Below are 21,469 nucleotides of genomic sequence, written 5' to 3' on the forward strand. Positions count from 1 at the left end.
CCAGTCCCCGTGTTTTCGTATCAGCGGAAACATAGCGACCGCGCCTGTGCCTGGCTCTCCATGCCTGGACGACGCGACCATAGCAAACGCCTTACGAATGAATCGGATACTCGTGAACAGACAGTAAGTGCTTCGAGAGACGCTGTGCGCACACTTCTCGCTGCCGAAAGCCGTCTCGTCCAGGATGCATTGAAGCGGACACACACAGCCTGCAGCGAAGAACAACGCGACGGACATTGCTCTACTCCACTTGGTAAGTTTTTGTTGCTGCTCAGCATGGATCTATTAAAAAGCGCGTTTCTGATACTGTCAGTCTATCTAAGGCTACGAACGTTGCTCGGGCAGCAAGCGCAGCTTCCACTAGCTAGTGGCGATGCAAGCGTGCGACCATAAAAGCCTGCGCGCAAACTTTATCGTGCTGCCGCTTCCAAACTTGCGAAGCTAAAAGATAAAAGAAAAGCACGCAGCCCTAAAGCACTGCCTTTAGTGGAATAAATTTAAGAGGAGGAAATTGAACTTAAAATAGGGAGCTCTTCGAGTATATGCTTTTTTTTCATGGCTTCACCGCAATACGGCTCTGTGTTCCAGTGAAGGCAAGGGAGACTCGCACTTATCCGCACTCGTTTGTGGCTTCAGCTTTCTTTCCTCCCGCTGTATATTGTGTGATCTGGCAGTATTGTGCAACCCTACTCCATGAAATTGTCGAGTGCACTCTATACGGCTCTACTCTCCATGATGTCTACACTTTAACGCTTCATCACAGTAAAAATATATTAGAGGGAGGCTTACTAAAATCACGTCCGCCACTGTAGTGATCACTGTACCCATGCAGAAAAAAAGAACAAAACAAGGGATAACAATTTATTAACAAGAAAAGTGTCCCATGAAGTAAGAACAAGCAAAAGAGGTTTTTGGTTTATTGGTATATCACAAGCATAAACATGTTTTATATATATACACACACACAGACATTAATGTTTATTGAAGCAAGGTAAATAACTTGTAAATGTGTGCAGAGCAAAGATGACAGAAAATTCTGTAGTGCTTTGAAGTTCAGAAGACAACTGGAAATGTGCAACCGCACTCTGGCAAAGTGATAACTAGGGATGTGCAAATATTCAAGTTTCGAATTCAAATAGAATAATTCGTTTTGACTTTTGAATAGCCTAGTATTTGAAGTTTTGAATAATTCAACACGACGAATATCAAAGACGCGACAAAGGCCAATAGTGCAATTGATTAGAGTGGGATGACAAAAACTAACGCTAAAGTCCCTAAACTTCATTAAATTTTCACCTTTCGTTAAAACTTTCATCGATATGCTGGTTCAAAAGTGAGTGCATGTTCATTTTAAAAAAGATTATGTTGTTTCCACGCCTCATGGATAATGGCCAGGGAACATCGTGAGACTCGAACTGCTGGCAACCAAAAATACCAGCACACTGAACTCAGGTCTTATAGGCAAGAGGTTCACAAATACTTCAATCAGCCCCTAATCACAAGAAAGGATGATCCTTTAACAATACTGCAAAGAGCACGGAGCTGCAACTTTATCGAGGTATCGCCCTAATCGCTTTGTGATACCTTCCACCCCTGCTACTGAGGTCCCAGTGAACAGCAGAAAAGTTTTAGTTGATTACCCAGTGAACTGCAGGAAACACCTTAACATCGCGGCAAGAGAGCCTGAAGCCAGGTCATGTGAAACTGCTTGTGTCATGACAATTCTAGTCTTTCGGTAGTAGTCACGCACCGCGTTATGTGTTCGAAGACATGAGCAGATTTTATTCCTTGTTCTTTCTTTCAATTTCAAATAAAACTTTCTGTATTCGATATCATATATTGACATTTTCGGCCACTATTTGGCACTATTCGATTCAAGATGAAATTCACTATTTGCACACCCCTACTGATAACAAAAGACCTCAGAGAAACTCGCCATCAAGACAAAGGAAGCAGAAAGGTGTTCTATTTGACATGATTACTATTTCTGCTTTTGTTCTCACAACAATCAAGACCACTGTAATATTCTAGAACAGGGGTCGACATGTCAAGGAAAGACATGCTCTGAGGTCTGCTCGCTGTCTCCTTTTCTGTCTTACTGGCATTGTGGTCGCTGCTGCCGTGCAACTAGGCTGTGCAACCAGGGTTATGTTGCTTACATCTGGAGTAACTGAACCTTGACCTCTTTCGCTTTTGTGGGTTACTTTGTTACATTTGTTCATTTTGCTTAGGTGCCCCATTTGAAATGCGAAGCATTTCTTAGCCGACTGCAGGCTATTTGAGCTTGTCTATCTACGTATCTGTCTAGCCACCTACGTCTGGGCGCTCTTGTGGTACATCAAAAATCAGTCAGCCCTCAGTGATGAGGGCTGACAGCACTGAGGACCACACTAGCTCCCTAACGGTAAGGCATAGCAAAAGTCAATCATCATGGAATACCACATTGTGACTGCATGACAACATGACTTGACAGCGTGACTTGAATGGCCACAGCTGGAGGAGCCAAGGGTTGTCCGTAGTAGGTGCCATTCTTTAACATGACTGTATGCATGATACTGTGGTAGCAGTGCAGAGCCAGATGCTTGCGCCTTGGCTAAGGTCACCAATTGTAGGGGTATGATGTCACAACAGCCAACGTGAGGAGTCGTTGTCCTCACTTTGATTCAAGGATAGGTGAAGCACCTAAGTGCAGTGGCGGGCGATGAGCAGCCTGTATGATGAGCAGCTCCTTTGCTTAGATTTAGGTGCATGTTAAAGAATCTCATGTGGGCCTAAATTGATCCGAAGTCGCCCACTACGGTGTGCCTCACAATCACATCACGGTTTTGGCGCATAAAACCCTAGAAAGGTTGTTATTGAACAAGGCTGGCACTGTGCCTAGGGCTGCCATAAAACCCATTAGGCGGGAGGCAGCGACCATTCAATGCAGCCTTGCACTGGGCACATTCTGCTCGACGTTTTAGCTTGAGAGAATGGGGCCTCTTCTTTGGCCTGTTGGCAGCTGGCTCAACTACTGGGCGCCTTGCAGGCATCCTCTTAGACCCCCTCGTGAGCCTTGGCCGGCGCCTGGCAATGCTGGTTGGCTGCACTCGTATCTGACGAGCCCGGCGACGTTTTGCTGCAGCGGTAGCCTTGAGTGCCAGCATCAGCGCAGTTCCATCCGTGCTGTTTTGCACACGAGCCAGCTCCTCTCCAAGGCCCTTCAGGATCTCGAGGTAAGCCGGATTGTGTGCATTTATGGCAGGCACACGCCGTACCTGGGCCTCCAGGAATAGACCTTTTTCAAGCAATCCCAGAACCCCCCGAGGGCGCGCGAAGCACTGTGGGAAAAGTGTGTACGGCGAGCCCGTCCGCACGCACGAGCCACTACGGCATTTAATGCCGTAGTGGCTCGTGATAGGATTTAACCAAACTGTAGAGAGGTGTTACAATGTTCAGGTATACAGATTATTATATTATTTTAATTGACAAGTCATGCGCTGTACAAAGAAGTGAGCACATCCTAAACGTGTTTAAAGAAAAAGGGATTGGACTAGAATTGACTTGTGAGATGCCTTGCTCTGATAATTTGCAGTTTCTTGATACATGCTTATGTGTTTAACTGCGGAGCATGTTCGCGGGCACTATAGCCCGCATTCAGTGAAATCGGTGTTCAATTTTGCGTCGGCGCATTCGAATGTTGTTAAACGAGGAATTGTGATGTCATGATTACGCAAGGCATTGCAAAAAAAACTTGCGCACATAAGATGAGCAGTAGTTTCCAGCTGCAAAGTGATCAAAGAGGCGGGATATCCTGCGTATCGTTGTATCAGTTCGCGAAAATCTATTCGCATGGCAAAGAAAGATTAACACGGACGTTCTCCATCCATAAATAATAAAGAAACTAGAAATACTGCAGTTATTCCACGTATGTATAAGAAGTTCTTCAGTCGCATGGCCTGAAGAACGTAGGGAAGGGATGTGGGGGTGAAGGTTGTGTTTACCTCCCCAAATAAGCTCAGTCGCATTAAGGTCGCAGGGGTCTGCGGTTGGCAAAGAAAAATGCGGTCAGAGGCATGCCAATTGTTTTGTAAATTGTGTAGGAGTTAACCATAAATTTCTCTTTCTTGTGTCCACATGTACATCGGCCAGACTGGTCGATGTATTAATACGTATACGCGCCTCAGCGTACATCGAAACTCATTGAATGGAGCTGTCTCATCTCGCCTCTCTATATCAGTCATGAAAATGTAATCCCATCTTCGAAAGCACAGTAATTTTGTACCATCAACCTAATCAGACAACGCGAGAAATTTCGGTGGTATATCATGTCACAAATAATGCCACACTTTGTGTCAATCAACCTTCTCAGTCGTTACAAGACAAGGAATTCTACTTTATTAATCGACTGTAAGCACACGCCTTGGTTGTTTGACTTTTCATACCTCTTTGTGACACGGCGCGACGCACTCGCATTTTTAATGCTTTTTTTCACGCGTGCAATAATCTTTCAGTTGTGTGTGAGCGCTGGTTTGTGCATTTCCTTCCTTGTACTGCTCCATTCTTTTTTCGCTCTAAGTATTATTCCAACCTGTAGCTATAGCACCAACGAAGGTTAGTAGGCACTTATAGTTCGTTATATATATGGTGCGAGCGACGCAATGGATGTATCCCATTTCCCCAAATGCCGACTACATTTTCTAGTGTACTCTTCAGATATCAGAACCTCACACTGTAGTCGTCGACAGTATCAATGGACGTTGATTCCAAATGCATCCGAGAATCATAGACCGCTCCTGCATTTCGTTGGCAACCGAGCTGTATTTTTTTATTTATGCCGTAAGGCGCAGCGCGGCTAAAAAAATAAATAAAAGGTGACGCTTCTGAGCCGCTCAACTTCGAGTTACTGTATATGCTTAAAGGTAGCATATACAGTAACTCTAGCTCAACTGGTCCGACAGTGGGAGAGATGCAAATCGTCGAGAGGCCGTCACAGCTAAGCACTTAAGTTCAGGATTGAATTGTGCAGTAACATGTTGCACCTTGCCAAATTCACTGTGTCTAAGAAGTCCTGGCATGGCGCAAGCGGAAAGCTACAGCGCGAGACACGTGCGCTCGTCGCGGCGGCTGCTGCGGCGTACACATCCCATGAGCGCTTGCGCGCCCATTGGTGGCGCTCGTGTGCTTGAAAAAGGTCTATTGGTATGCAGGTTCTTGGGCCTGCACAGAAAGTGGTGGAGGAAATATTGTTCACATGATACACCACACCAACAAGAACTGCACATTTATTTTGCTGTTCTCTAACTGCAGCCAAGGGCTCAGTAATAAAGGTTAAACTGAGGAGTCAGTTTTAAGTGAAGCTTTCCCTGTCTCCTGTTTTGACTGTCCTGCCACTGGTAGTGCTGCCAATCTAAAAAGTATAGTTTTACTGACTCACTCAGGTAAAGAAATGCTTGACATTTCTTTACATTTACATAGTATACAGCTGTGTTTTTCAGTATGCTTTGTCTTCATATAGTGTTGTGCTATGCAGAGACATGGGAAAATTTTTAGTTTAGATTACTTTTGAAGGGTTTGAACATATTGCAATAATGAATTCGCTTTAGCCAAGCTGCAATGATTTAACAAGTTATGACTCTAATACACATCAGTAATGACACTAATTGTTTCTGTGGACCTACCTATGTCTCTGTCGGCACTAATGGCAGTTCTTGCTTGTGGTTGCAGTTGGGGTATGTATGTCTAAATGATCAGTCAGTCGAAACTTGGCGCTCTGGAGTCACAACTGCAGCCAAAGAGTTAAACCCTAACAAAGAGTTAACCCTTCATTAGTCGGATGCTGAATTCAGGGACGTACCTGTCCTAATTCATTATTTAAATGGAATCTATCCTGCACGATTTGCATAAGTATGTCCACGGTGTGCAGACGCACCTGCAGTTAAACATACCACATTGAAGTGCTTCAAAAGGCCTCTGGATATGCCTCTTCCGCAGCATGCCGCATACAGCAGAAAAGGCAGCTGCATGAAGCATGGCTTCCAAAGAGGAGATGAGATAGCTACCTGGCTCTCTCGGACAAAAAGTCCAGTGAGCTGACCTTGGAATAAGGGTCTATACCATGATAGCTTGCATTCTCTCTCTTTTTTCTTCTGCCAATAAAAGTTTTCTCAATAAACCAATGGGATTCTACCTGTTTTGTTGCAAACAAGAAGGGAAAAACACGAAATAACCTACACTTAGCAAGGGTAGATTTTTGGTCTTGTTGGTGCAACGTATTCATAGTGTTAAGCGTGGAACTATTAAGACTGAGACAAGACAGAGAGTGTTTGTGTTACTCCATGTTTCATCTCTGTCGTGTTCCGTGCTTGACACTATTAATATCCTACTTTGTCTCTTTTCACGATTTCACGATCAGCACATGATGATGATCATAATGCCTGTGGCCACATCCCCTTGATGTTGCAGGTCAACAGCCAGAGCTGGATCAGGCCAAAAATAAAAATAAGCTTTAGGAAAAAAATTATAAAACACGGAGAAAAGGATATTACACCCTGAAAAGTACAAAATCAAAACCCTGGATTCCTGAGCAGCATTACTTTCTGCAGGTGCTAGGGCCAGTGACACAAGTTCATGTGAGGTAATAAATGCCTTAATATCAACCCAGTCGGACCTTTTCGATTTCAAAGGAGAGGGCAACCCTAACTTGTCAGCAGTTGAGATTAACAAGAAAGATGTTAGATCATATGCACATTATGCCAGGATCTTTTTTGTTCGTGTGTTTGTGTCTGTGTGTGTAGGGGGGGTGCTCGATGTCAACATATACATTCTTGTATCAGTTCTTGTATCACTCCAGTATGCTCTGACCTGTTCCTGGCAGTAGGCGATTGTAAATTAGCCCAGCAAATGAAGGGCTTTGACATATTAGCTTGTTTTAGATGCGTAGATGGTTCCTCGATATACAAATCAGGTTTGAAACGCACCACATGCGCTGGCATTATAACACTATAGGAAAGAAAGAAATCCCAAGCTTCTAGTGAAACCACTCGAAACTCATCAAAAGAGGCATAGCTTTCTACAGCGAAATCTGTTATGAGATCACAACAATGGCCGTTTTTGGCGCCATAGTTGTCTGCTGCCAGCGATGTCCGTAACCACTATCATGCAAGAGAGAGAATTAAACTTTATTGAGGGACCAGGCGCGCGTGCTCTTCGCCCAGAGGTGGTTGACTTCCTCATTCCAGGTAGCCATGGCTTGCAGCTGACGCTCGAGCCCTGTCCACCAACCGGAGCTGGTCCTCAGGGTTCGCGGACGTCAGCAGCGCCTCCCACTAGTCTTTCGGATTTTCGTCCACGTTCAGTTCGTCTATGGGCGGGATACTTGGGTTGTTGCGACATCCCCATACCATGTGGTACAGGGTGTTGGCAGTGGCCGGGCAGTATGTACAGTGCCTGTTAAAGTTGCCGGGGTACATTGCGTGGAGTAGTGTACCGTGCGGGTAGGTACCCGCCTGTAGCCTTCTCCAAGTCACTGCTTCCTTTATGTAAGCCTTTTATGAGCCGCTGGATAGTGGCGTCGTTGCTTCCTGTAGTGCGCGAGTATGTCGGAGTACTTTCTTGGTATTGGCTCCTCTTCGTTTTCGGAGTCCGAATATCGCTGCGGAGTAGCTAGCCCAGTGTGTATGCTCTCGGGCTGCGGCATGTGCCGCTCGGTTCCCCGCTAGGGATTCGTGCCCCGGTGTCCAGAGGATACTTGCATCTTCGAAGTCGCACTTTAGGAGGATTCGAAGGGTTGATTTACTTATTCATCCTTTTTGAAATCTTCGACATGCTTCTTGCGAATCCGTCACTATGGTTACTGAAGAAGAACCTGTACTTATTGCTAACGCAATGCCAAGTTCCTCTGCGGTAGTTGCGTCATTTGCATGTGTCGAAGCGGCAGTGAGTTCCCTACCTGTTTCATCCACCACGCTAGCAACATATTTGTTTACCCCTCGACACTTAGCAGCATCCGTGTAACGCACGCTCTCTTTGTTGCTATAGGTCGCTAGCCTCTGCTGTAACAATCGTGCTCGTGCTTGTCGTCTTCCCTTGTCGTGTTCCGGGTGCATGTTCCTGGGTAGTGGACACACAAATATTTTATCTTTGATTTCTTGGGGAATACACTGAGGCAGGTGTGCTGCTTTTTCCACTGTATAGCCAAGATTCTTTAAAAGTGCCTGCCCCGTTTTTGTAAGTTTTAGTCTTTCCAACTGGTTAACCCTTTGCGCTTCAATTAACTCTTCCCAGGTATTGTGTACCCCCATCTGGAGGAGTTTCATCGTGGATGTGGTTGGTGAGAGCCCCATGGCAATTTTATAAGCTTTGCGGATGAGGATGTTCATCTTCTGTCGCTGGCCGTTCTTCATGTCCACGTATGGAGTCCCGTAGGTTATGGTGCTTGTGAGCAACGCTTGAATCATGGCGATGCAGTCCTCCTCTTTGAGTCCATGGCGTTTGCTTGCAACTCGCTTGATAAGATGCGTTATTTGCTGAACTGTTCGTTGCAGCTTTTCCAGTTCGGCTCCCCCAGTACCATCTTTCTGAATAAGAAGGCCGAGGATACGTAGAGTAGAGACTTTTGTAATACTGATTCCCCCAAGCGTCACTTCAGGATCTGGGATTTCTTGCGGCCGGCGGCCTCCGGTGCGTCTCCGTAATATCAAGAGTTCTGATTTTTCTGGTGCGCACGAAAGACCACATGTTGTAAGGTATTGTTCAGTGGTTCGCACCACTTCTTGCAGCTGATCTTGTTGGGTACCGGTAGATCCACCTGTGGTCCAAATTGTGAGATCATCCGCATAAAGCGCGTGCTTGATCCCCTTTATCTGATTTAGTTGGTTAGGTAGCGAGCTCATGGCTAAGTTGAAAAGAATTGGCGATATAACAGAGCCTTGTGGTGTCCCTTTAGAAGGCAGCGTGAATTTTTCTGAGCGAAGATTTCCTAATCCTACCGTTGCTGTCCTATCGGTGAGGAAATTTCGAACATACTGGTACATTTTCTCACCGCAGTTGTAAAGATTTAGATGGTGAAGGATGCTTTCATGGGAGACATTATCGAAGGCCCCTTTTACATCGAGGGCGAGGATGGCCCGCTTGCTGTACGAGTCTAATTGGTCAATTACTTCTTCTTTGATTTGTAGGAGGACGTCTTGTGCCGAAAGATTGGACCTGAAGCCAAACATGGTGTTAGCGATGTATCCATTTCCTTCAAGGTACGGGGTGAGGCGATTTAGAACCATATGCTCATAAAGCTTTCCTACACACGAAGTGAGAGATATGGGGCGAAGATTCTGAATAACCAAGGGCTTATTGGGTTTGGGTATCATAGTTACTTCGGCGTGTTTCCACTCCGGCGGAACTCGCCCTTCGTCCCAACATGTATTGATATAGTCAAGAAGCGAATCAAGTGTTTGGCCGTCAATGTTACGAAGGATCTTGTTGATTTGATCCTTTCCCGGGGCAGTGTTGCGAGTAAGCTTGCTCAAGGCCAAGCAAATTTCTGCTGCAGTGAAAGGGCGGTCCAAATCATGGTTGGGGCGACCTTTGTATATGTCGTATTCTTGGTGCATCGTTCTGTTGCGATCTATTCCGAGAAACTTCTCCTTGGCTTCATTTAGGATGTCGTTTTCTGTGCCCTGGTAATTATATATAAGACGCTGCACGTCCTGTCTAGTAGTTCCCCTGTTTTCCTTGGTCGCGAGGAGCGTTTTCAGCACTGCCCAGGTGCGTTTGGTGCTCAACGTCCCTTGCAGGCGATTGCAGACTTGATGCCAATTTTGCCTCCCTAATTGTTCGGCGTAGTCCTCCGCTTCTTTATTGATGTTTGCAATCCTGATCTTGAGTTTTCGGTTGCATTTGTTGCGCTTCCAGCGTCTGATGAGCCCTCGACGGGCTTCCCACAGGTGGAGTAAGTGAGGGTCAACGGCAGGGGTGTCGTATGTGAGCTGGATCGTTTTCGTGTGCTTTTCTGCCCTGGCTATAATGCTCTTCAAGAAACTGAAACAGCGAGAATTCACGTCAGAGGCTACCATACACACATCGCTGATGGCAAAACGAGAACGGCAATTCTTTCCAGGAACAGTATGACCACCCAAACTCACATTGTCCCACATCGCATCGAACATACCTTAATTGAAATCGTGCCTGAAAGAAAAACGCAGCAAAGCCTTTTCGTCCTCAATGTATATAGCCCCCCGCGAGATCATTTAAAAGATCTCGACAGATTCTTCTGCGCAGTCAAGCATATAGCTAAGGGAAACAAGCTGATCGTCGTCGGAGATTTTAATGCACCTCATGTAGCCTGGGGCTACACTTCTACCCTTAGGAAAGGGGAGGATGTTCACAATGCAGCTCAACATCATCACCTGACCCTACTCAACGACCCTCACGTGCCTACCCGAATCGGAAATAGCGTGTGCAGAAACACAAGCCCTGATCTTACATTCACTCATGGAATCAAGAAGTACGAATGGAGCTGCCTGGACGAAACCTTAGGTAGCGATCATTACATAGTACAAACAATTATACCGCATCAGAAAACAAGGATACGGATTGGAACAGCAAAAGTTACAGATTGGCAAGCCTTTCGCTCCGAAACAACTACTACGTTAGAAGACTATCATGCAAAATAAGATAAAAAAATGAAATTTGAAAAAATATCTAGTATGGAACGGGGCTCGAACCTGGACCCTCTCCGTGGCAGCCCAGTGTTCTACCACAGAGCCATGCCACTGCTTCAAACTTCTTTGCATAAAGACCCTACACAGGCTTCATGCCGGGAAGAAACGACATTAACATGTTATTAATGAGAACTAACAGACAATAACGCCAAGGAAAGTACAGGGGGTGTTATCTGTAGTATTTAGAATGTAAATGTGAAGAAAGTAAAGTGGACGAAAAGATGACTTGCCGCCGGCAGGGACCGAACCTGCAACCTTCGAACCTGCGACCTTCGGTCCCTGACGGCGGCAAGTCATCTTTTCGTCCACTTTACTTTCTTCACATTTACACTCTAAATACTACAGATAACACCCCCTGTACTTTCCTTGGCGTTATTGTCTGTTAGTTCTCATTAATATTGTGTCTAACAAAGATAAACGAGCCCTTGAAAAATCATAGCTTTCCGACATTACCAAGTGTAATATAGTGTGGTAGAAGAGTAAAACAAGAAGCAGGCGTCACCCAATGCAAATTGTGTAGACAGGTGTTGCAGAATGTGGGTCATTGAATGCTTCCAACTCATTGCAAAAGGCTCTGGCATAATTCTTCATCAACGTCAGCCACAGCATCAACAGAGTGCACATAATGCCTTGCAGATGTGTAACGGGTACCTTGCTTCTCCGCAGAATGATAAATAATGGCGCAGTCGGTGCTTCCCAACTTGACAAAATTATTATTTATGGCGTAGTGGCAAGTGTACTTGTATTAGTAGCCCCAAGAGAGTTTACAACGGACTGTAGAAGTGCTGCTCTTCCAACTTTTGCTGTGACTGTGCTGTGCTTTCTGCACAGGCCTGGCGTTATTTATGCATCTGGCGAGCAGTGAAAAAATCCTGCCATCATCTTCTAGAGCATGGGTCTCAGCCGCATGCAGCCCGCCAACCTTTCGCTAGCAGCCCGTAGCCCACGCATGACAGTTTTCCCATATTTTTTGATGACTTTTGTGACTTTGCTAAATGGTGCTGGCATTATTTTCTTGCCTGTCGTTATTAATAACACTTTGTTCGGGTAAGCCACACAAATGTGAATGGTCATAAGCATCTTTTTTTCATCAGACACCTCATGCGGTCACCTTGTGTTGAAACATCACCGCAGAACAAAAACTAAACTTAAGGATTGGCGTCCAGATATTAGTCATTGTGGAGATCGGTATAGACATGTTTCTCTATTCCTGATGCCAAATACCCTTAAGAAATGACCAATATAAGAGATATGGGAAAGGCTTCCCTTCAAATGGCAATGTTAGCTGACATTTTACTTACACTCCCCCACTCCCTCCCCACGCAGTTCTGACATTTTCACTGTCACTGCCCTTTGTAAGATTAAATTTCATAACTGCAGTCCGATAGCTGATGTGAGCTTGAGACCCCTGTTTTAGAGCATAGCCTTAAACCATCAGTTTAAAAGATCAAAAAACAGTGGCTATTCCCAAAGCATGCTCGTAGGAATCAGTGAAAATTAAAAAAAAAAAGAAACCAAAAACCCATGCACCACCGAAGAAATAAGGACACACTGACCTCAGCAAAGCAGCAGTTGTTCTGTTTTTGTACAGCATTTTGCACTACATGAAACAAGCAGGGCGAACATGCAGTGTCAGTGTTTTTTTGTCTTCAGCGCTTCATAAGCTTTAAGGGATTCTGCAAAGCGGTGAACAATAACTGAAGAAAAAGTACACAACAAACCACCAAGACCCCCTTGTACTATGTGCTAAGAAGGTTGTGTGCAGTATTCCCCTAACCTGCGGTAAAGAATATATATGATTTGCTCCTTGCATGGCCGAAGCTTATCTGTATGATGGAGCCCAGTGTGTCAGAATTGACGACGTGTGCTCAGATCCTGTACCTGTTAAGTCTAGCTCTATGCTCTATGTTGATGACTGCACAGTCTATCACAACATTCAGAATCCTAGTGATCAGGCTCTACTTAACAATGCTTTAGCACAAATTGCAGTGTGGTGCACAGATTGGCAAATGAAAATAAACATTAAAAAATCTGTTGCGACGACTGTGACACAAAACAACAGCCATTAAGTTATCACTGCATAGGCGGCAGGTCTCTTGCTGTTTTAAACAGATATAAATACCTCAGGGTGACAGTAACGTCGGATATGAGGTGGAATGAACACATATCATCATCATCAGTGTTTAGTTTTCACCAAAACAGATACAATGGCGAAAAATGGGGGGACGGCAAAAAAGCTGCAGTTATTGCAGCTTGACTAAGCACCGTCCACCCTGCGTCAGCAATGACAGGGTAAAAACAAAATACAAGAATTGAATGAAAAAATAAATAAAATAAAGCAAGTAATAATACAAGCAAAAGGCAAAGTAAATGACAGGCCAAGGTATACAAACAAAAAGGAATATTTCATAAACACATGAGCACAATAATTCGTAGAGTGTGTATCATCGCTTTTGTACATATGAAAGGTACACAATGAGGTACACAGGAAAGGTACAAAAAATACAAAAAAAATGATGCGAAGCAACACAGAGTGACTTATGTAAACAATGCAAACCTACAAAAATAATGTTTGTACATTGATAGTGTTTAATTTGTCGATATTTATGTCTTGCTGCTCATATGAATTGAGTATAGTTGGCAACATATGGCTAAGCCTTTGGGTGCCGTAATTGGTGCGAGATAACGGAATTTTCCACGGGGGTTTATATCGATGAAAGTAAATTCTTTGAGTATGTTAAAGATTTGCAAGTGTCAGAAATGCGTCGAGTTTCCCTCTGTTTGCGCTAATGTAGGATTGTAATAACCTGAATTTGTATATGTCGTTAGCCATAACAATTTTATGTTTAACAAAAAGTTGTCCTGTGTGTTCAAGGTATGGTATGTTTTCTATTGCCCTGATCGCTCTTTTTTGAAGTATTTTTAGCTTATTTAAATTTGTGGACGTAGTGTTTGCCCAAACTAAAGCGCAGTAGTTCAAGTGGGCATGGAAAAGAGCCTGATATATAATTCGCTTTATAGTAACGGAGGGCTATGTGGATACTTGGTTACTTAAAAAGAAATATGCGGCAATGTACACACGAGGTTAGATTAATAGCGTATAAAACTGTAGTCCATCCTGTAATAGAATATGCATCGATAGGTTGGGGCCCATACAGTCAAGGAAACACAAACAAACTAGAAACTGTCCAAAAGAAAGTGGTTAGGTTTGTATATCGTTCTTATAGCTGGCGCACTTCTGCTAGTGCTTTGGTAAAAAAAGCAGGTCTAGAATATCTACAAAAGTGGCGCCAACACGCCCGGTTAAAAAATTCATGCACCTGTTATTCCATGATAAACTTGGTATTCATAAACACACTTACATATAGCCAGTGTCCAGGTGAGCCGCCCATTCACACCACAGTAAAAAAATAAAAGAATATCCCTGCCACACTAAAACTTGCAAAGTTGTTTTTTCCAAAGACAATTTGTGAATGGAACCGCCTGCCAGCCGGCGTTGTGGAATGTCTAACTACTGATTCTTTTGTACAAATTCTTCATTTGTAATCGCTTTGACAATAATTTACAACCGTTATAGTTTCAAATGTTGTCCATATGCCGTACACTTATTTTTTTTTTTTGTGAGCACATTATAACTCTTTTCTTTAACCCCTTTTAGTTGACATGACATGTCTATCGCATCTTCACATTCTTTTTTTTTTCTTTTACATGAGAAGAAGTTCTGTCATCTTTCTCCAGTCGGTTTGCGCATACCATGCTCTAAAAATTGCATATATGCTTTGTATCTCACTCTTCAGGAACGTTTTTTTTTCTTGTTCTTTTCGATTCATGTGACACAATTGTTGTATCTGATTTGTTCACTTCGTTTTGTACTTGTAACTCCCACTCCTGCTTACAGCCTCCTCTAGAGGCTAGCAGTACTGTATGAATAAACAAATAAATAAATAAATAAATAAATAGGGCATACAGGACGCTGTATTAATAAACGTCTCCTGGAACACAGATACCCCTGCCAACAATTGCAAGCAGCAGGTCACCTCGTTGCACACTGAAAACGATGCTGTACACCAAAGTTCCGTGACACGTGTTGCTTGCACATTGCAGTGATAAAGATACCAGGGAGGTAAAAGAAACCCTTTTCATCATAGGGGCAAAAGAGCAATGCATCAGCACACCCTTGCTGTTGCATTTAACACAAGCAGAAATAAAATTTCTAGAAAGTGATATACACTGATCCGCCGAAAATTTGTCTGTGCTTAATAAGGCATATGCTATGTTCTGGCATCATATTTGTTTTCTTTTTTGCCTTTTTGCTTTTTTCTGCCCTTTATCTTAACCCTCGAACCTGATTGCACTTCACAAGATGTGAATAAATCAGTTGTAAGTTTGCACACCAACTGTCCTGTAATCCCTCACGAAAGAAATCGTGAAAGACCACCAACTAGCCCAATTTGTCACTCTGCTAAACCTTTATTACTCCTTGCCAGAATTGTTAAAATGTGTTAATGGCTGTATTAACAAACAAGTGCAGGAAACTGTTTTTACTGAAATGTGGTGGTTCAATGGTGTCTCTTCTAGAAATTCTTTCCATGTATTTAAAGTCGATGCTGGTAGGTTGGAAGGAAGGCATTTATATGCAGAAATCGGGGATATGTATTGGTTCTAAGGTTGCTCTGATACTTAGTGATTTATACCTTAGCAAGATTGAGAAGCGGTTAGAAGGTGCCTTAGATAATTCTGTAAAGGTTTTTTTTTATGTGCACGATTACTTGATTTTTTGTAGCGGTGAGGACATTGACTACCTCAGTGAGCAAGAAATTTGAAATAAATGGAGGAGGGCTGAACTAAAGAATGCCCTTGGAATAATGGAATGCAATTTTTATACATTTCTGTAACGTTTCAGAAGAACCGCACATGCTGGCAGTATTCTCCTAGATAGTCAAGGCCACTTCTCGTCAAAGCATTTTAAGGTTGTAAAAAATGGTATAGCCATGTCGTGCCTTAAATTTTCCCTCAACAATTCATGTGAGCACAAAGTGAGTTCTAGCTTGAAAGCACAGCTTACGCGTCTTTTATATGTGGGTTATCCTTGCATTGCAGTGGCCACTGTCGCTGAACGCTTAAAGAAGTCCATTTTGTTAGGAGCGAGCATGATTGCAGAAAGCAATAGGAAGAAACGTGTCATAGGTATTCTTTACATTCCTGCATATCTCACAGGCTAAAGAAAGTGGGAAGTTAGTACGGCATTAATGTTGTGTTTACAGCTTCCAATAAGCTAGGCAAGTTTTGTACTGCTGTGCACAGAAAGAATGGGCAAGTTGACAGCGAGGTGACAACAAGTGGACTAACAAATGTTTCGTGAAACACACCAACAAATTTAGGTTCCTTCTAGCTGTGGCCGCTTCTATGTAGGACATGGGGGCCACTGTGTTAACGAGAGATTATTGAAACATAAAGTATCGCTAACCGAAGGCTCAACGTCTATCCTGTTTTTACATTGTCGAGAGTGTAAGTGCATGCCAAAATTCGATGAATGCACAGTTTTGTGCGGGCACAGGAATGAAGAATCACGTCTGATAATTGAGGCGTGGCATATCAGAAATAATGGTAGCGCATGTGTGAGCCAAGCTCACAGATCTCAAGTGGAGACAGGGCAGGTAGATGTGCTCAAGTGTCATTTTATACTCTGTATGCCGTGGCAAGAAAAAAAAAATTGGGGAAGCTTGCACTAGGCCGCGCAAGGCTTCAAACAGCATAGCTGGGCGATTCTGAAGACTAATCTGGTTGCTTCTAGGTTGTTTCTAGGCCTTAGCTTGGTGACACCGATGTCCGAACTCCACCAATGACACCAATGTCCAAACTCCAGAGACAGAACCTTGTGCTGAAACCAAGCGTTCGCACCTCTCATAGATCTACAGGCACGTCATCATTGGCGTAGGCCTTCTATCACTTCGGGGTCTTCTTGCTGCCACCGTTGCCTTTCCCGTTCCGTCTCATAGTGTGGGAAAAGACGCGATTCTTCGGGATACTAGGGAACGGGAAAGGCAACGACTGCTGCAAGAAGACCTCGAAGCAATGGAAGGCCTACGCCAATAATGACGTGCCTGTAGATCTATGAGAGGTGCAAACGCTTGGTTTCAGCACGAGGTTCTGTCTCTCGAGTTTGGACATCGGTGTCACCTAGCTAAGGCCTACAAACAACCTAGAAAACAACCTAGAAGCTCGTTGTACATACTCGGGGTCTTCGGCTCGCCGCCATCGCTTCGCAGCCATTTCTTGGGCTAACTGTTGCCTTCTTCATTTTTAGTGGACCAGATTTACCAAATATCTGTGGTACATACCAGTTTATGATGATAGTTGTTTTGTTCGCCGGACAAGGAAGGATTTGCTAAACAGCTTGGCTGTTAAAAAATTTCGGGCGGGGGGAGGTCATGGGCGCGGTCTGCCATCTTCCAGATCACCCTGCCAAGCACCGGTGTGAGTTTGAAAACCATGATAAAAAAAAAACTGCCAGGCCTGCGCGGAACGTACAGTACAGTAACAGCGAAAGCTGGAAGAGCGGCGTTTCTAGAGCATTTGTTTAAACACTCTTGGGCCAACTACTACAAGCACACTTGCATGGTACCCACTACACCATAAATCATCATAATTTTTGTGTAGTGGGGAAGCGTCCACTATGCCATTATTCGTCGTTCTTCAGAAAAGCATGGTACCCGTTACACACTTGTAAGGCATTATGTGCACTTTGTTGATGCTGTGGCTGACGACGATGAAGAAATATGCCTGAGGCTTTTGTAATGGGTTGGAGCATTAAACGACCCACTCGTTACGCAATTCGCATTGTGTGATACCCTGTTGTTCTGAAACGCTTTATTACGCATGTTAACATGATTCCTTACCCGACATGAAGCCTGGATATGGTCAGTTTGCAACGGAGTTTCAAGCACCGGCATAGCTCAGTAGTAGAATGCTGGGCTGCCACGCAGAGGGTCTGGGTTCGATGCCCATTGTGTCTTCGGCATTTTTTATTTATTTAGCTTTTTCTTATTTCGTGCAATAGTGGTTATGGACAACGGTGGCAGTGGACAACTACGGCACCAGAATCAGCCCTTGTTGTGATCTCGTAACAGCTTTCGCTGTAATAATAAGCTTATCTAAAAGGGCTAGAACGGCTTGAGGTAAAGGTTGCATATGATAGAGTAGACACTGAGGCGCGTCATAGATTAAAACTGGAGTCATATAATCAGTAAAATTAGTATCAAAGAGCAATAAGCATAAGTGCTTTGGTAAAATGATACGAAATTGATGGTGGGGGGCATAGGTCGGCAAAAAAATTGGAGCTCACTCGGACTCAGACTCGCCAAAGCTTTCCTCAACCGGACTCACTCGGACTCAGACTCACTAAACCTTTTCTCAACCGGACTCACTCAGACTCAAACTCACCAACATATTACTCAGCCCAACTCACTCAGACTCATGGCTTCACCTGAGTCTGAGTGAGCCCAAGTGAGTCGACTCATGAGCCCGTTGTCGTAAAATTGACTTTTTCGATCATGGTGTCAATCCTCTTTAATGCCAATATCTCACATAATCAGTGCTCTACGACACACCTTTTGATCTTGTACCTTCAATTACGAGCTATCATTATATATCATATATCATCATTATCATATATCAATCCAGTAAAGACATCTTTATGAAATACGCGACTCACACGAGATATTTTTATCAAGAACTTCCTATGAAAGAGTTTTCGGGGGGAGGTCATGGCACCCCTTCCCCTAACTCACGCCTCGGATCAATAAATATTGAGATGGCCCATGAATACTAGTGTGAATAGACTTGAGTATAAATGTAAGCCGACATCAGGTTGATAGTAATGATGAAGATGAGTAGATAGGACCATAAATTGGCAACAAAACGTGGAGCTCACTCGGACTCACTCAATAAATATATTTTGCGCTTAGGGCTCACTCGGACTCAGGCTCACCAATATTTTCCTCAACCGGACTCACTTGGACTCAAACTCACCAAAATATTACTCACCCGGATTCATTCAGACTCATACTTGTGGCCCGATTTGAGTCTGAGTGAGTCGATTCATGAGTGACTTTGCCAACCTATGGTGGGGGGTCAAGTGGACGGTTGTATTTCAAGGTGAAAGTGTTAAATGCCTCATCAAATGGGAAAAGTGACTGTCTGCAGTGGCAGCAACAAGAACAATGCGAATAGCCACGTGATCATAAATTAAGGCTTTATGACATTGTCATAATGTTGCAGATTAGCAGTATTTGCGACGTCATATAAGATGACATTACATGACGACATAACATGAAATTATCACATGGTCAAAAGTGTGCTAATCCTGCAAGCAGTGCAAAAATACATTAGGTGCAGAAAGCTTTCAGGTGGTGGGGGCAAGGATCAATACATCGGCTGTGCAGAAAAGACGGCTGCACAATTAATCCCAAGTTTACCAACACAGTCAGTGACATTGCCTCTCTCAGACCCTGAATCTTTTCTGCCCTTTCACCAGATGTTGTGCCAGAAATACATACTATGTTGCACATTACACTTTTTTTGTATTAGAAAGTGATACCAATAAGACATATTTGCAAGAAAATAAAGCATGTATATGGATAGAGGTACATAATAGCGTGATGCACTTAACGAAGTGCCAGTGGGGAAAATAATAAGGTAAATAATAAAAGAAAGAGAGTTTAGCATAGTTTATCGAAGGCAAGTGGAGGAGGGAGATGAGTTGGAGGTTGCAGACATGCTAGGGAAGGCCACCAGCTACACTGTTTCCCAACTCATCACAACACTGGTGCGTAGCTGCCCCAATTTTTTTTTTTTAAGACACAGGGTGAGGTAAATTTCTTTTATTATTGAAATTTGGTTTTTCTCTCTTTTTTTTGCTTCTGTGAAATAAGGCCTTCCTTAACAATGTCCAGTGCCCCACACATTTTACCGCATCTTGATTGAGCCAAAATCACAAGGTATCCGAGACCAGCTGGCGAGCAGCCGCACCCCCTTAGGTCGTGTAGAAGCTGAGCTTTCTGCCTCAATCGAATTTTTTAAAAAACAATACTGGTGGTTTCTCTGAGCTTAGCAGGTTTTTAAAGTCAGTCTGGCTACCTAAAGGCACATGGTACAGATTTTTTAATACTCGCGGCATTTACCAAGTCCACTTGCCTTGAGTGTGAGACATGGTTCTGTGCACTTATCTTGAGTTTATTTGCACCTTTGTTGATTTTGTTGCAACGGCAAAAGATATGCTCGTGTTGACAAAGTCACCGTTTGGAGAGCGTAGTATAATTGGAGATCTACACGGTTCAGCTACTAACAGAACGAGACCGGGAGCATTCGTGCAAGCAAGCTGAAGACCGTGTCGCCACAAGGACAAAATGTTACCTGTAATGACAATGGCTGTGCTTTGATTGATCATTGCTCATTCATTGGCGCATATTTCAAGTCTCCCGAAAAGGAGAAGGGTGCGCTTGCTCAGGTAGGGGTGCTTGCTTGGTATTTTACGGTAGTAGTTTCCAAGGAAATTGGTCTTAAATGCACCTTAAAATACATGGGAGGTATAGGGCCTAGCCTGTGCCCTTAAGTTTAAGAGCTTGTTATATGGGCCAAGGAGGAAAATTTCAAACAGAAATATTTTACTATATGGTATAACTTGCAACTTACTCATATTCAAATCCTAAATTCAATATAAGTTTGCTTCAACTTCGCTTCACACCAAGAAAGGGACATTGCAGGTATAGCAGCACAAAGGGACACTGTCAAAAGTAGACCAGACGACACTAGCGCAAGTGATATTTGCACATGCCTAGTTCTCGTTCGTAAAACTGTTGTGCAAGGTCGTTGGATCATAATAAAACTGCTCGTTTTTCTGTGTAATATGTTATATATTCAATTCTAACTACTTTATTTCAAATTATTCAACCAAATTACTTTCCTTAAAACCTCACATTTACAGTTTGCCAATCACTAGACTTGGGAGTTCTTGCTTCTTCTGGCTGGGCTGGACAAGTGTGTGAAGAAGTGGCCGAAAATCCCATGCATGTTTTCTGACAGAGCAGACTGCTGCAGGCCCATGTTACACTTAAATGTTGAATTGGAGAACTGAAGGTTACCCAGCATACAAGTTGTCAAGTTTCGTGCATATTGGGAATTCACTGTGAGCAGGACTGGACATTTCTAATCGATTTCCTGTATTTTTAATGCAATGAAGCTATCTGTAATGTTCTGGTAAAATTGTTAAAGCGAAAGACTTTTACTTGGGGTGCTGCCTCACATCCTTGAATAACTTTGTGACAGGGTCTTGAAAGTCCTTGCATTTTGGCCTTCAAAACTTGCATAAGCTTTGAAAAACTGAATTACTCATAAGCACTAGTTAAGCTAGAACTGAGATATCTTCAATATACCTCATCCACCAGAATCTTCTGATGGTCTCGTCAAGCTTCGCCAATGCCCATGGGGTGTGGAAGAAACCAAGTAATGCAAACAAAACACAGTTTTACTTCATTTGTATATTTATTCACTTATTTATAAATAATAAAATCACCAAACTTGATTTTAATGACTGTGGTACAATAATCACATACATGGCAGTAACAACACACTAATAATGCAAATTAATCAATCTCTCTTTTTTTTGCTTGCAAATGGTGCTTTCATGGCTTATCGAGCCACCTTTGCTGCTTTTCAATGCACATGCACTCTCAATCATTGCCACGCGCCTCCACATGGCAGTCCTCATGCGC

The 21,469-nt window shown here is 43.5% G+C and overlaps 2 long non-coding RNA genes across 2 annotated transcripts in view; one reads left to right on the forward strand and one right to left on the reverse strand.

Moving 5' to 3' along the window:
- LOC119384173 (uncharacterized) overlaps positions 1-21,469 on the forward strand; it is a 22,164-nt gene continuing 695 nt past the window's right edge. The window contains exons 1-2 of the long non-coding RNA XR_005181890.2: positions 1-253; positions 3,029-3,215. This is a non-coding gene — a long non-coding RNA (uncharacterized LOC119384173). The remainder of the gene's footprint in view (positions 254-3,028; positions 3,216-21,469) is intronic.
- LOC119384174 (uncharacterized) overlaps positions 12,304-21,469 on the reverse strand; it is a 22,004-nt gene continuing 12,838 nt past the window's right edge. The window contains exon 3 of the long non-coding RNA XR_005181893.2: positions 12,304-12,373. This is a non-coding gene — a long non-coding RNA (uncharacterized LOC119384174). The remainder of the gene's footprint in view (positions 12,374-21,469) is intronic.

This window comes from Rhipicephalus sanguineus, chromosome 2 (assembly GCF_013339695.2).
Source record: "Rhipicephalus sanguineus isolate Rsan-2018 chromosome 2, BIME_Rsan_1.4, whole genome shotgun sequence".
Taxonomy (NCBI): domain Eukaryota; kingdom Metazoa; phylum Arthropoda; class Arachnida; order Ixodida; family Ixodidae; genus Rhipicephalus; species Rhipicephalus sanguineus.